The 14953-nt window shown below is 36.9% G+C and overlaps 1 protein-coding gene across 5 annotated transcripts in view; it reads right to left on the bottom strand.

Moving 5' to 3' along the window:
- TCF12 (transcription factor 12) overlaps positions 1-14953 on the bottom strand; it is a 430344-nt gene that overhangs the window by 286291 nt on the left and 129100 nt on the right. The gene's annotated exons all lie outside the window — the stretch shown is intronic.

The raw sequence follows: 14953 nt of genomic DNA, 5'->3' as shown, positions 1-14953 counted from the left end.
AATGAAAACTATACAAGCAGATGTGCCAAAAGAAAGTTTCACCCTGCTTTAAAGCCTGATACTTTTACCGTTCCTCTTCGGTTTGTCATTTTCCTTCCCTGCCCCCTCACTTTGCTATAAATCAATTGTTTCATCCCACCATCTTAAACCCTAGAGTAGGTTGGACTTCCAATTAAATGTTCATGGTTTTTTTCATCTCTCCTGAAATATCTTCCCAGGTACCCTAGTACTCATGCTATTTATGGAAATTGGACACATCAGTGCTCTAAGAAAAAAATCTCAAATAACTCCCTATCTCCCCTCTATAGTAGACTCCATCCTTAGCAGAATTCTTAAGGAAGTTAAGCTATGAACACCCACTGAGTCAGAGGCAGGAATAAAAACAGGCCTAGTTGCAGAAGAAAAACTAAAAAGGAAGCATATTTTGAACTTATAACTTTATTCATTAAAGTAAATTACTACGAAATTAGGCAGCACATGGAACAGAGAAAATTGGTATGGTAAATTAGTTATCCAAAGGTCAAGTTTAGAAATCTATGTGCTCTCACTACTAAACAACACCAATATCACTCAATCAGGAAAAATGATACCTACTGGTAAACCTGTGACTGAATTTTGAAAAAAAAATTTCTAATTAAAAGCATTATTATAATGTGGTTCATTACTACAAAGATTTGGATTCACTGCAAGTCAATTCATGAGTCAATTTGTACATTCTATTTATATCCTCCCTTCTTGTACTTTTGGTTTGGAGAACTACAATAATACCTACCATCATAACATCACTGTTCTTTCAATTCAATTCAACAACACTTATTTTCTACTGTGTTCAATGCATTAAATGCAATCTGAGAACTATATAGGATCACAGATCTTAACTGGAAGAAACTTTAGAGGCCATTTAATCTAATCTCTTCATTCTACAGTTCAGGAAACTGAGGCCCAGAGAGCACAAAAGTAAAGCATAGGTGAGATAAGATTCTTGTCAAACCATGACCATTAGCTCCAAATCTAATGTTATTCCTTTCCATTATGCCTTTCCATACCATTATGCCTCTGAGAATGACTGAACATTACATAGACCCTGCCCTCAAGGAGCATGATATTTTGTAGCATGGAAATTATACACAAACACTCAAATATAATACAAAAAATTGTTTGAAAATACATGAGAGTACACAGATGGTCGTGGGAAAGGGGGATGAGAGTGAAGTAGAAAATATCTTACCTCCCTTTTATATTAAAAGGCATATAACTTTGATGTACAAAATCTTATCTTCCCTTCTTTTATTTGACAAATTAATAGTAACCAAACAAGTCCCAAAGTTTAAAAGAGTGATAAATATAAAACACTGATTTATAGGTTAAGTATAGTAGTCCCTTAAAACTCACTTTCCAATTTCTAATTTAAATATATTGCCTCAAAATCCAATAAAGTAAAAGCTCATTACAATTAATTTTAAGGATATTAAAGTATTTCATTGGACTGGAATTTAGGATAAATATTGCTTAAGATAGCTAATAAGAAAAAAATCTTTGAAAAATTATTGTTTTAATAATCAAGAAGGGAAATGATGCTGTATTTTTTTTTAGCTATATCTCCTTTTTTCTTGCTAGAATCACTGTTTCTACTTTTTGTGTTTCATCTTGCAAAGACACCTGCCTATATTTCTTGTTTCCTTCAAACCACAATTAGAGTCATACAGTAAGAAAACTGGAAGAGCCCTTAGAAATTATCTTGTCCAATCTCTTCATCTTACAGATCTGGAAACCCCCAAATGATTTATTTTTATTTGACTCTTTCCATCTGAGCTATGGCACAAAATTAGGCATTTTTTTTTCCTTTGGTTATACCATCGACTGCTATGTTGATGAGGACAGGAAAACTGAATCTGTTTTGACCAAATTATTCAAAGTCTTTTCTAATGAGATCAACAGAGTTTTATTAGAAATATTTTGTCATTCAGTCAATAAGTATTTTTTAAGTGCTTGCCACTGTACTAAGGACTTAAGAGGTCATCTAGTTCACTCCCTAGATGGAACAAGAATTCTCAGTTCATGTCATCATATGGAAGGTCAAGTTGGACACTCAGATTATACTGTAGAATATCAAAGGTTAAGTTGTTTCAAATTGCCTCCAGATTTTGCATTCATCTCTACTGAATGGCTGTCTACCCATGAACTCTATCTATACAGATGTAAAACAGAATTTACAAACTCCAATCTAAACTAGTTAGGTTTCTAAAACTGGATAAAAAATTTTCAGGCATTTGATCCTATATAACATTGTAAGTAGGCAACAGCTACACATAAATGCAATGTATTTTTGTATATGCAAAAAAAATCATACTGAGAAAATAAAAAAGGCCCATCATCAACCCAAGACATTCATTTCTGATCATTTCTATCATCTCTCCAAACAACCAAGCAATAAGCATTTATTGAGTATTTACTATGTACCAGGCACTGTTCTAAGTCCTAGGGATGCCAATAAAATAAAAAATATGGTCCCTGCCTTCAGGAAGCTCATACTTTAATGGAAGAGAAAACATACAAACAACTAAATACATTCAAAATATATACTTTGTAAATAGGTGATAGCCTAGAGGGGAGGCACTATCAATGGGACATTCTAAACATTATTGGATCAAATAGTACGCCATGTTTTACTTAAGAAGTTCCTTTTTCAATTAATTGTCAAGGTTTTTCTGGATGGAAAACTCAGGTGTTTAAATTATATGCTTTTCCCTCGTGATTCACTTAGCTTAAAACAAATAAAATGAAAACCTTTGCCTCAGTGAGATTTTATTTTGGATGTCTAGGGTGTGTGTGTGTGTGTGTGTGTGTGTGTGTGTGTGTGTGTGTGTGCGTGTGTGTGTGTGTGTGTGTGTGATGCTGAAGGAAGACAAAGGAAAAAAATAAGTTAAACAAAGATCTAGGGCTGTTGCCAAACCTAAAAACAACAATGGCACACAAAAAAAAAGAACAGAACGCAGAGTCTACAGCCAACAAAATCCAAATGTAAATTCACTAGTTGACAGGCGCTGCATGTAAATGGGCTTATTTTGGCAACTGTTAGAGTTAAAAATACAAAAGGCATCACTTCGTGTACAAAAGCAAAAGTAATTGGTTTTTTTTTTTTTTAAAGGAAAATGGGCTACAGATATTTTATACTGACCAATGGCCATTTAATTTGTAGGAAGAAATGCTGCCTTTTGTTCTGATGAAAATTCATTTATTGTTTACCCGATTCTAAGGCTAGCATATACTGGCTTTCTAAAGACTTTCTTAAAAGTTACTTCAAGGGGCGGCCAGGTAGCACAGAGAGTAAGAGCACCAGCCCCAGAGTGGGGATAACCTGGGATTGAATCCAGGCTCAGACACTTAGCACCCACCCAGAAACACCTGGCCCTGTAACCTTGAGCAAGTTACTTAACCCCAATTGCTTAGGGGCGGCCAGGTGGCTCAGCTAGTAAGATCACTGGCCCCAGAGTCGGGACAACCTGAGGATTAAATCTGGGCTCAGATACTTAGCACCACACCCAGAAATAACTAGCCGTGTAACCTTGAGCAAGTTACTTAACCCCAATTGCTAAAAAAAAGAAAAAAAAAGTTACTTCAAGTCAAGTGCCATTAAGAGAAAGAATATGATTATGACAAAAAAGCTTACTACTATCTTTAAATCAAGAAAGATAGTAATGGTGTACTGGAAAGAGCTCTCTGTATTTTGAGTCAGACAACCTGGCTCAAGTACTCACTCTTCTCTACTTTTCACCTGCGTGACCCAGGGTAAGTCACTTAAACCTCCATGAGCCTCAAGTTAAATTATCTGTAAAAAAAAAAAAAAAGAAGACTTTGGGCTCCATGATTTCTAGGTGTCCTTCCATCTTGAAATAGAATTTCTTAGGTCTTAAAATTCTTTAAGACTAAAGCATTCATCAGTCTGACCCTTTATGCAAACCAGCTACATTATTCTTGTGAGGGCCCTATTAATGTGTGACCAACCAGTCTCAAAATCACCATAGGACAGCCCCCACAAAAAAAAGAAATCTCTAGGTAGGAATGGGTTATTTGAAAAATAAGGCAGTTCTTTTCTTCACCTCTCTTGTCATATTCTAAACTCCATTTAAAAACAAATTCCTTTTAATGAAGCATATTGACCAAAGGAATATTGCTTTTAGTCAAGCATATAGTGTTGCATTGAGCATGTAGCTTCATAAACTCTTAAGTATTCTAGCTTTAACCATGGTCCCATGAACAATAAAATAACATACAACATACTGGAAAACAAAACCTTAGCTCTGATATCTTCACTCATTCCTTCTTCACTAAATTTCCCCTGTGTTTGATCCTGCTACTCCACTATGGGTGTCACTCATTTTCTCCTCCCTTCAATATCAAACTTCTCAAAGAAATAGTCTACAACTTCTGTTTAATTGCTTTACAAAGCAATCTCTTCCTAATCTCTAGCAAGCCAATTCCTATGCCTTTCACACTGATAACGACTGTTCTTTAAAAAGTCACGAACAATAATGCTAACAATAACTAGCATTTTGTGGTGCTTTAATGTTTTCAAAATATACTACATGTTATACTATCTGATTCTCAAAACCCCATGAGGTAGATAATCTTATCCCCATTTTAAAGAAGAGGAAAGTAGAGATGAAAAAGTTTAAGGCCCAGGATCATACAGCTAGTCAATAAATGTCAGAGACTGGCCAAGAAATTAGGTCTTCCTGACTTTAACCAACTAAAGTCACCTCAGTTTGGTGGTGCAGCAGATAGAGTGCTGGGTCTGAAGTCTGGAAGACTTATCTTCCTGAGTTCCAATCTTGTCTCAGACCCTAGCTGTGTGACTTTGGGAAAGGCACTTAATCCTGTTTGCCTCAGTTTCCTTATTTGTTAAATGAGCTGGAGAAGGAAATGGCACACTTCAGTATCTTTGCCAAGAAAACCCAAATGTGATCATGGCAGGACTGTGAAACAACTCAACAACAGCGAAAATTATGTTTTTTTCCACCCTTGTTTATCCAGTGTCCAGCATCTGTAATGCTATCAAACTTCCCACCCATTCTAGGCTTCTAACAGGACTTCTTATCTCTATCATTCCAGCACATACTCATTCACTGTGATTTAAGTACTTCTTGTATACATACTTTGTCACTACCACCAGACTTAAGCTCCTGATTTTATCCCCCAAAGTACCTATATCACAGTACTAAATTCATAACAGGTATCAAATATTTTTTTAGAAAGTCAATGAAATAAGCTGATCTTATACAAATAACACCAATTACTAAATGTAAAAAGTAAGTAGTAATAACTCCCCCCTGTGAAGTAGGGGAATGAAATTATTATTAAGCCCATTTTAGAGATTAAGAACCTGAGGTTTAGAAGGTGTGTTCTGTCATGATCAAATGGCTGAGCAATGACAGAGAAAAGGCTTGAATACAGGCCTTCTGCTACCAAGTCTGTGCTCATTTAACTATGTTGATTCCACAAATGAAGTAAATGTATGGCACTTTCCAAATTCATATTAGTCAAATGTTCCCTTTTGTCAAGATGGAAAAAGACTACCCAGAACACAAATAAAGAAAATCTTGCAGAGCTTTATTTTTCTATGATGAGAATGTTTACAGAGTCTCATAATAGTTCTATCTAAAGAAAGCTTATTTTCTGAGTATGGGAAATCAAACAATAGGTTTTGCTAAGCAGGAAAAGTCTCATAACCTAGTCTGGCCTTAAACAAAGAAAATTATCTGCTTTTTCAAGGCAGAAACAATGAGAGTGAGATTAGGACAGATTTCACCAATGTTATCACCACCATCAAATCCTACAAGATATTATATGCTGCAGATACACAAATATGTAAGATAAATTCCCCTAGACCACATCATCAGCCTGTGATACGAATAATTTCTTTAGCTGTTTGCATGTTTGATCTACCAATGAGTTATGCTTTTCCTAAAAGGTATGTGTCCAAAATTCTGCCATCTTGGTCAGATGAAATGCCTTTCTTAATATTGATCTTGGGGGGTGGCCAGGTAGCACAGCGAGTAAGAGCACCGGCTCCAGTGTTGAGAAGACCTGGAGACCGAATCCCGGGCTCAGACACTTAGCACCCACCCAGAAACACCTGGCCGTGTAACCTTGAGCAAGTTACTTAACCCCAATTGCTTAGGGGCGGCCAGGTGGCTCAGCGAGTAAGAGCATCGGCTCCAGTGTCGGGATGACCTGGATCAAATCCGGGCTCAGATACTCAGCACCATACCCAGAAATAACTGGCCGTGTAACCTTGAGCAAGTTACTTAACCCCAATTGCTTTAAAAAAAAAAATATTGATCTTGGTTTTTCTTCTAAGTAAGCATCCCATACACTAGAGTACAGTTTTTTTTTCCTTGAAAGTAGATGGAAACAACAACAGACAGAATTTTAAGTGACACCATCCCCTTGTAAAGGGAGAGTGTAGGTTTTTCGTTCTGTTTTCTTAAAGTTGCAGGTATGGTTTGTGTGGCTCAACTACTTATACTAAGGAAGAAAGAGCCCATATCCATGAAATCCATATACAGTTGCTATTAAAATCTTAAAACTACTAACTAGGTATTAGTTGTCGTCCCCCCCACAAGCACCACCACCTTACCAAAGCTAGATGATATCTTTTCATAAGTGGAAACAATATAATATCTTTGTAAGTGACATTTTCAAACCTTTCCCTGACCTTGCCTATGCCATGAAGGCAATGCTAAGATTAATTAAATAGTGAATCAACAATTAAAAGAAAAGACAAAGAAGAAGGTCAGAATACCCACAAACCAGATAATGAATCAATTTCTTGATTGATCATGAGCACTGTGTATGTGACAAGGGAAGTCCATTAAAAAACCGATAACTGGTCATTAATTATCAACAATTACAAAACTACTAATACTTCAGTCTAAAAATACATATACATCCTCAGAAACAAAAGAAATCATGTTTACTTCTTTCCTAGACTGAGGAATAACCATTGTGGGCCCTAATGAAGACATTCCCTCCTTTAATGAATAAATCATCAAACTGAGAACAGAAACATCAAAACAGGCACAATTTACTAATTTGCCTGATTACTAAAGGATATTATACAGTTAATGGACTTAAGTAGTGGCATATACATATTTACACATAAGTGTTTTAATCTCATTAGTAACACCTCAATAAATCACAGTCGGATGGGTTACTCTTAGAAAGATTTCCTATACACAGCTAATTCCATCTGCACAGTGTAGGTTCTTTTACATTTTATATTTGTCTTTTTTTTTTTAAGTATCACCTTTCCAACCTGTTATACCATTTCTATATCATCTAAGGCCCGTACTAATATTCACTTTACTTTGGAAGTTATACCTCTCTGTCAAATGACTGATTACATAATATACCAAGCTATGGGTCTCTTACTGAAGGTTCATCTTTGGAAGTCACATCTAGCTTTATTTATAAAACTATGAACTTCTATCAAGAAAGAAAAATGAGGAGCTATCTCTCACCTTCTTCAGGGCTACTCACTTGACCAAGGTCTCCTGTAATTTGAACCCTAAGGGTCTGGTAAAATTATGAAAAGATTCCCTAATACATATACTAAGAACAGCTCTAAAGAAGATGAAAACTAAAGCAGTGTTTATTTCATGATCTCTTTAAGCAAACCTGGCATTCTACTTCACATAAAAGCAGAAATCCCAAGAAATCGGATGACCTAACTGTATAACATATCACCTTAAGCTCAAATATATCAATTTTGATTACTGTTGGTTATTACTGTAGCCAAAAATAAAATATTTTTTCTTAAAAAGCCTTCACACTTTAGTCCCAATCTCAACCCCTCCCCCTCCATTATCCTAGCTATAAAACTCTTGGGTCCCTATGGCTTCATGAGATTAAGAATCTTCTCTGTGATCTTCTGTGGAAAAAAAAAAAAAGAATCTCTAGTGAAAAATTCAACTGCCCTGTCTCCTACCACCATCTTGTCCAATAACCATAATGGTTTTTATTCATTTTTAATACTCTATTAGAAGGCTACTTGTACATTTTAAAATTCAGGTTCTAGGCAAAATTAAGTAACAAAATCTTCTAACTTTCACTGAGATGTCACATTAGAAAGGCACAGAACATGAACAGAAGCAACATGGAATAATTAAAAGGCCAGGCAATGAACAGGGCATAGAAAACCTTGGTTCAAATTCAAACTCCTACACACACTAGTTTTACTATGCTGGCGGACAAATCATTTAATCTTACCTTCTTCACCTGTGAAACAGAGGTAATTTCACTTGTACTATTTACCCACAAAGTCTTTGTGAAAAAGATAATAAGATACTTTAAGGGTCATTCTATAAATGAGAGTTACTGACTACAAGTGGAGCCCAAGTTCACAGAAACAAGTCTTTGAATAAAGATAAAACTCACAGGTAAATCACTACTTTTATTTCTGCTAAATGCAGAGAACAGAGTGTTAGATATTTTAAAAAACAACACTGAAAGTTATAACAATTACCCTAAGACCACCTAGGACAAATGGAAGCAAGAATAGCCTACTGGGCTGAAAAGAAAAGCTACAAATCTTCCTATCTGGTGCTTCAAGATATCACCCCCTTTTTGTTTTTCTTTGGGATTTCTGAAAACATAATAGTAATAATAATAATAATAATAACAATAGCTAAAATCTATATAGTACCTACAATGTACTAGGCACTGTGCTAAGCACTTTAAAAATCATTTGATCCTTACAACAACTATTATAAGCCACATTTTTACAGAAGAGGAAACTGAGGCAAAGAGTGGTATAGTGGCTTGCCCAGGGTCACCCATTTAGTAAGGGTCTGAGAACACATTTGAACTCAAGTCTTCCTGACTCTAAACCCAATGATTTATCCACTGTGCAACCCACTTACCCTCAAATGACCTAAATGCAAGACTTTACATTTGTCCCTACTAAATTCTATCCATTTGGTTTTGGCCCAGAAATACAGCCTGATGAAAAAGAGAAACGAGAATTTAATATCCCTAACAATTTTGCTTAGGCAAAGCATTGACTAAAACAGTGTCCCCATACCATCCCAGTTCTCTGGGAAACATTAGACACATTTGCCCAAAGAATTTGCTTAGCATTAGGTACATTTGAATTCTATGGAATAGTTTCCCTGACCTCATCTAACCAAAGGCACATTAACTGACACAATGACAAAAACAAGTATAAAACTGTTATCTCCTGCCCCTATAGCTCAAGAAGAGATAGTATGGTACAGGAGAGAGAGAGCTAGCTTTGAAGAGCAGAAAACCTTGATTCAAGTCAAACCTTTGACATGTATTGACCTTATGGCCATGGACAAAACTCTTCATGTGAAAGGCAACTCTAAGACTACAGAAGTTGCAGAAGAGTTGCCCATAAGCATTAGCAGAGGAATTTTTTCACCAAGAATTCCCCATACTAATAATGTATCACAGATCTTGCCTTAAAAGAGTATTATCTTCAATGGGGAACAGAAATGCTAAACTTCCTAAAAGTGGAGGGAAAGCCACCTGGTGCATCATTCTCACTTGGAGGATGCCATAAATAGTGATCTCTTCTTATTTAGATTCAGAAATCCTCTCAAATAAGAGTGCTTGCTTTTTCTATCTGCCCCTACACCATGGACTAGCAAATGTAAGCAATTTAAGAAACCTGATTTAACCCAGTCTAACAAAAAACTAAATTAGATTTAAGGCCATTCCCCCTAGTATAGACAACATAAAGTAACACAAGCTAAAATTAAATAAGCTCAGAAAGCACCAAAAACACTATTTCTATAGGATTTACATTGTAATTCCTAATAAGGTCACTCAACACAGAAGTAAATTTTATCCTAAAGAAATGATGACAAGAATTTCTGGCAAAATTCCATTTGGCATTATGGAAGCAATCGATAAAATGGGTCTAAAGACTACTGACTTACAAGAGATCGCACGAGTCAAGATGGCTTTCCTTTTTTAACTGTCTTCGGATCTTTAATTCTGCTGCCAAAACTGTCTTCACCACCCACTATGTTAAAACTGTGAGGGCTCACCAGATGACCTGTCTCTCTTCTTTATAATCAATAGCTCCTATAGTACTCTTCCTTATTCTGAGAAAAAAGCCCACATCTGCTCTTCCCAACTAAACCAACCAGGCTACTTTCAAAGCAGTACATAGTTTTTATCTTTCACTCAAATCATACTCTAATTAGTATATTATATTGAACCCTCTGCTTTTTTTTTGGACCTGAGACAGTTTCTAGTACCCGAATGTGAATTATAACCTAGGATTATTTCCTCAAGTTCAGTTTTGTAAACTGACCTCACACCTGAATATGTACACAGATTCTTCTATAGTCTAAGGCAGGGGTCGGGGACCTGTGACCTACAGGGATTTGTTCTGTGAAGTTTACATTCAGTCGAAGGCTGCACTTGAGGACCTAGATGGCCACATGTGGCCTCAAGGCTACAGGTTCCTCACCCCTGGACTCTAAGGCATCTAGGTTTGGCTGGAACTCAGGTTTAATTTCTGACTGTGCCTTTCTGCCTAGCCCTAGCTTAAACATTTGGAAACCAACTCTTTGCCCATGTAGCCTAAGCTTTCATCTATATCTACTATTCAGCTAACCTCTGAAACTGACCCTAGTTTGGCTACTTTAATGCTAAATTTTGTCCGGCTCTGTACCATGAACTGCCCTTCCCAACTGCCTTGTTCCTGAGCCCTACCACTATCCTGTCCAATAAATATGATGATTTTTATTCATTTCTTTACCACTCTATTACAGGGCTACTTGCACATTTTAAAATTTAGGTTCCAGGCAAAATATAGCCTTATGCAAATTAAGCAACAACCCATGTAATTTTAGGTCTCTCTTCACACATACTGTACCCCCATATGGGTTTTTGTTTTAAGCACACACCTCCCTGAGTTTTTTTGGTTTTGTTTGTGTTGAAGTATTCCTACCAATGTGAGTCAAACTCCATATAAAAGGTATTGTTCTCCATATCCCAAATATTACCACCTCTTCCTCACTTGGGTTCACTCTAGTTTACGTGATAGCATTGCTTTGAGAAATCTGAAATCCTTTTCTCTCTTTTAGGGTTAAACTCTGACTTGCTTCCAACTACAATCACTACTGGTGGGCCAAGGAAGAAATATAGACCAAGGCAAGGAGCAAAATGCTTCTGTCTGAGGATCGGAGTTCAATTTCAGTCCTGCCTTCTTCTCAGTACTATTATTCTTCACTGCCCTCTGACAGGCAGCTAGGTTGCACAGTGGATAAGGCACTGGGCCTGGAGTTACAAGATCTGAATTCAAATCCAGCATCAGATGCTTACTAGTTGTCTAACCATTAACAAGTCAGTTTCCACAACTGTAAAATGTGAATCATAATAGCACCTACTGCCCGAGGTTGTTATGAGGATCAAACAAAATGATACTTGCAAAGCAAGGATCATAGTACCTGGCACGTAGTAAGAAGGCACTTAACAAATGCTTGTTTTTCCTTCCTTCCTCTCTTATTTCCAGAATCTTGAACCTTATCTGCCCAGATCTATCTATAGGGCCTGCCTCAGACACCTGTCCAAACAAAGACATCTGCCAAACTCTGCCTGCATATGACAGTGTTCAAGCCTGTACTTTCCTGACTAATCTTGTCCTATTACAACCTACAGTTCAGTAAAGCAGCATCACAAAGCCCTTTCTCCAGGCCCAGGACAAGAGTACAATAACCTGGACAGTTAGCATACACTTTACCACAAATGTAGCATAGCACTTAAGATTAAGCTATCGTCTGCTACCTCTGATCCCTTACTTCATCTGAAACACGGCCCACGTAATTTAAGTCCAAAGAAAAGCTTTGCAGCTTTATCAAACCTGCCTAATTTTCTGTACCTGCTCATAAGTCTACCTAATTCAAACTAAGTCAGATCAAGTTCATTCTAAGCCCTGGCTTTTAGTTGGCCTCCCCTTTCTCAAAGACAAAAGATTCCATCCTGGGTCAGTTGTACCTGACCAATGACCCTGTCACCTGCTACTTTAAGAAGGAAGACTCAGTCCTATTTAATCAGTAAAGATTTAATAAGCACCTACTATGTGCTAGGTTAAGTGCTAAGTTCCAGGGATACAAAAAGAGGTAAAAGACAGTCCCTGCCTTCAAGGAGTTCACACTCGAGTGGGATAATTTCTTAGTTGAGATTATACTGCAAAAAAGATGACAGAACCATGACTCTACTTAGCATTGAAGGAGAACTGTCCCTAATATGCCATGAAACACCTGAGCCTTGCCTTACCTCCAACACCAAGTGAAACAAAGAGGCCAGGACCTCTGCCTTTTAAGCAAGCCTCAATTTGACCAAGAAAGTCCAACTTGCACAAATCATCCTACCATCAGGATAAAAAGATTTCACTAAGCTCGCTCTCTCTTTCTCTCTCCCTCCCTCTCTTTCACGCCTGTCCTTCTGTTCCACACACACACACACACACACACACACAGAAAATTATTTCATGAAGCAGTTATTACTGAATTAAATAATGTAAAAATACTTTTCAAACCTTAAATTGATGTATTTTGTTGTTGTTACTCTTATTACCATCATACTTGGAACATGCTCTCTTAACATATACAGCCCAGTTAACTAAGGATATGCTCTGCGAACTCCTCACATTCCAATAGCAAGGATTTGTCCTGGCAAAACGGCGTCTACCACAAAATTCACGGATCCCCATTTTATAAAGGTTGGAGGTGAACTTATGCAGCACAAGATCTTCCCTCTACTGAAATTATTTTCCCTGATCCATAAATTCTTTGGATAGGAGTACAGACTATGGATACAGCTTCTAGAGTATGGACATAAACTCTGTCTAGTCACTCTTTAAGACTAGAAGATTCCTGAAGTCCCTTCTAATTAGACAATTCCACAGCTATCTAGAAAAGAAGGGGTCAGGCTTTTCTGCTTATCCCAAAAGACAAAACTAGGGCCAAGGAATAGAAGCTATAGGGAAGTAGATTTTCAGCTCAACATAATGAATAATTTCCCAATAACTAGATCTTCAGGATGTGGAATGCACTGCCTCAGGAGATATCAAGTTTCTCCTAACTGGAGGTCTTGAAGAGGAGGTTATTAGGGATGTTGTAAAACAGAGAATTGATGCCAGGAGAAAGAGTTGGACTATATGACCTCTGTGGTCTATTTCACCTTTAAGATCCTAGAGAAAACCTAGTGTCCTGTCACACCAGAGATTATTCTCTGGGACACTGACAATACCTCATGTTCCATCTGGAGTGTTCACCTGCTGGCAGGGTAAGAATACTAAGTCAAAGGTCCAAAAGAACACTAAAAATCAGGGTATTTTTAAAGGGTCTAAAAGGCTCCTAGGACACTGCCAATAGAAATACCCTATGGGATCCTTTCCTGGGGGCACTGATTTAATCTGTTAGGGCTAAAATTACAGACCTTCATGAATATCAGTATCACACAGAAAGAGTTCATCTTTTGCTCCTTAGCCACGGAATCCTAAACTCTTTGAAAATAAAAAATTTCAAATAAAGAACTAAACCTCTAAAGATATTATAGCACTCAATCAATGAGCTAGTAAGGCTTATCCCAGACCTTTTCAAATGCCTCTAGGCTTACTGGCTAGATCTCCATGAAGTCATCAACCTGGTACTACATAGATAAAAAAGAGAAATGGAAAACCACATTGCAGGTGGAATATGTATATTTTAATCATAAAGAGATACTTGGAGATGGGGGGAAGGAGAGGTAGTGCATATCAGGAACTTTTCACAGGTCAGAATTTCAATTATATTGTAATCATTTACCTAGATAATATTTTGATCTTTTCCTTCATGCAACCACAGCATGCAGAAAAAGTGGACGCCTGCATTCCCAAGAACGTTTAGCTAAACCAACAAGTTTGAAAAACGTGCTTTAGACCAAGAAGCCATTCATTTTTAAGATACTATGACCAAAGGGCCAACTTCCACAAAGAAGCATGTATAAAACAAGACAAAATGCAAAAAGCATCTTTCCGTCGAGTCCCATTGCAATCTCCCATCTATCATACTGTTCAGCATGACAGTACAAGAATTTCTTTAAAAGAATCACCAGAAACAAAGGTTGATTTTTTTCTCACTTTCCTTTCACCACCAAGGTTCTCAAACATGTGGTCTACATCTGCTGTCTATATTTCCTTACCATCCATCCCATTCTCAATGCTCTGCAATCCGGACTCTATCCCAATACTGTACTGAAATTGTTTTTTCAAAGCACACCACTGTCATGCCCATTAAGAGATTTCAATGGCCATTTCTTAAGTCTCTATGCTCCTTGATTCCTCTGAAACCATCCTTTGTTTTTTAATTTTCTTAATTGAACTCTGTGATACAGTACTTGCTTAGTTTTCCAGGAGTACTTACTGGTCTCCAAAGCAAAACTCTGCCCACACCCCAAATATACTCAAGAATCATTAGTGACACCCTATTCCCTATAGGATAAAATACAAACTCAGCTCAGCATTTTTTTTAAAGTATGTATATGTAATCTTCCATTCAGACTTATTTCACATTACTCCCTTCAAGCCTAAGTAACTTTTTGCTGGTTCCCCAAATCAGCATAGATTGTCCCACAGGCTAAGAATGTAGTCTTCTGATTCTCTGCCTGTGAGAATTCTTTGCTTCCTCTAGGGTTCAACTCAGGTGCTACATGAAACTAATATTCAGAGTATGGTAGAACAAAGTTCATCTGTTATATATTTCATAGGATCTTTTATAATTTTTACAAATTCATGAGAAACCCTTTATTGGAAGTGAAACTTTAAAGCAATATTTTGCTCTTTTTAGCAAACAGTCAGTTAATAATCATTTGTTGAATATAATTCCCCATTTTTCTGAATGCTTATAGCACCTACAATTTATAAAATAAAATT

This window comes from Petaurus breviceps, unplaced genomic scaffold (genome assembly GCF_028583685.1).
Source record: "Petaurus breviceps papuanus isolate PSGF00001 unplaced genomic scaffold, PetGlider_PUasm1.0 37, whole genome shotgun sequence".
NCBI classification, from domain to species: domain Eukaryota; kingdom Metazoa; phylum Chordata; class Mammalia; order Diprotodontia; family Petauridae; genus Petaurus; species Petaurus breviceps.
This window is presented reverse-complemented; position numbering and strand designations above follow the sequence as displayed.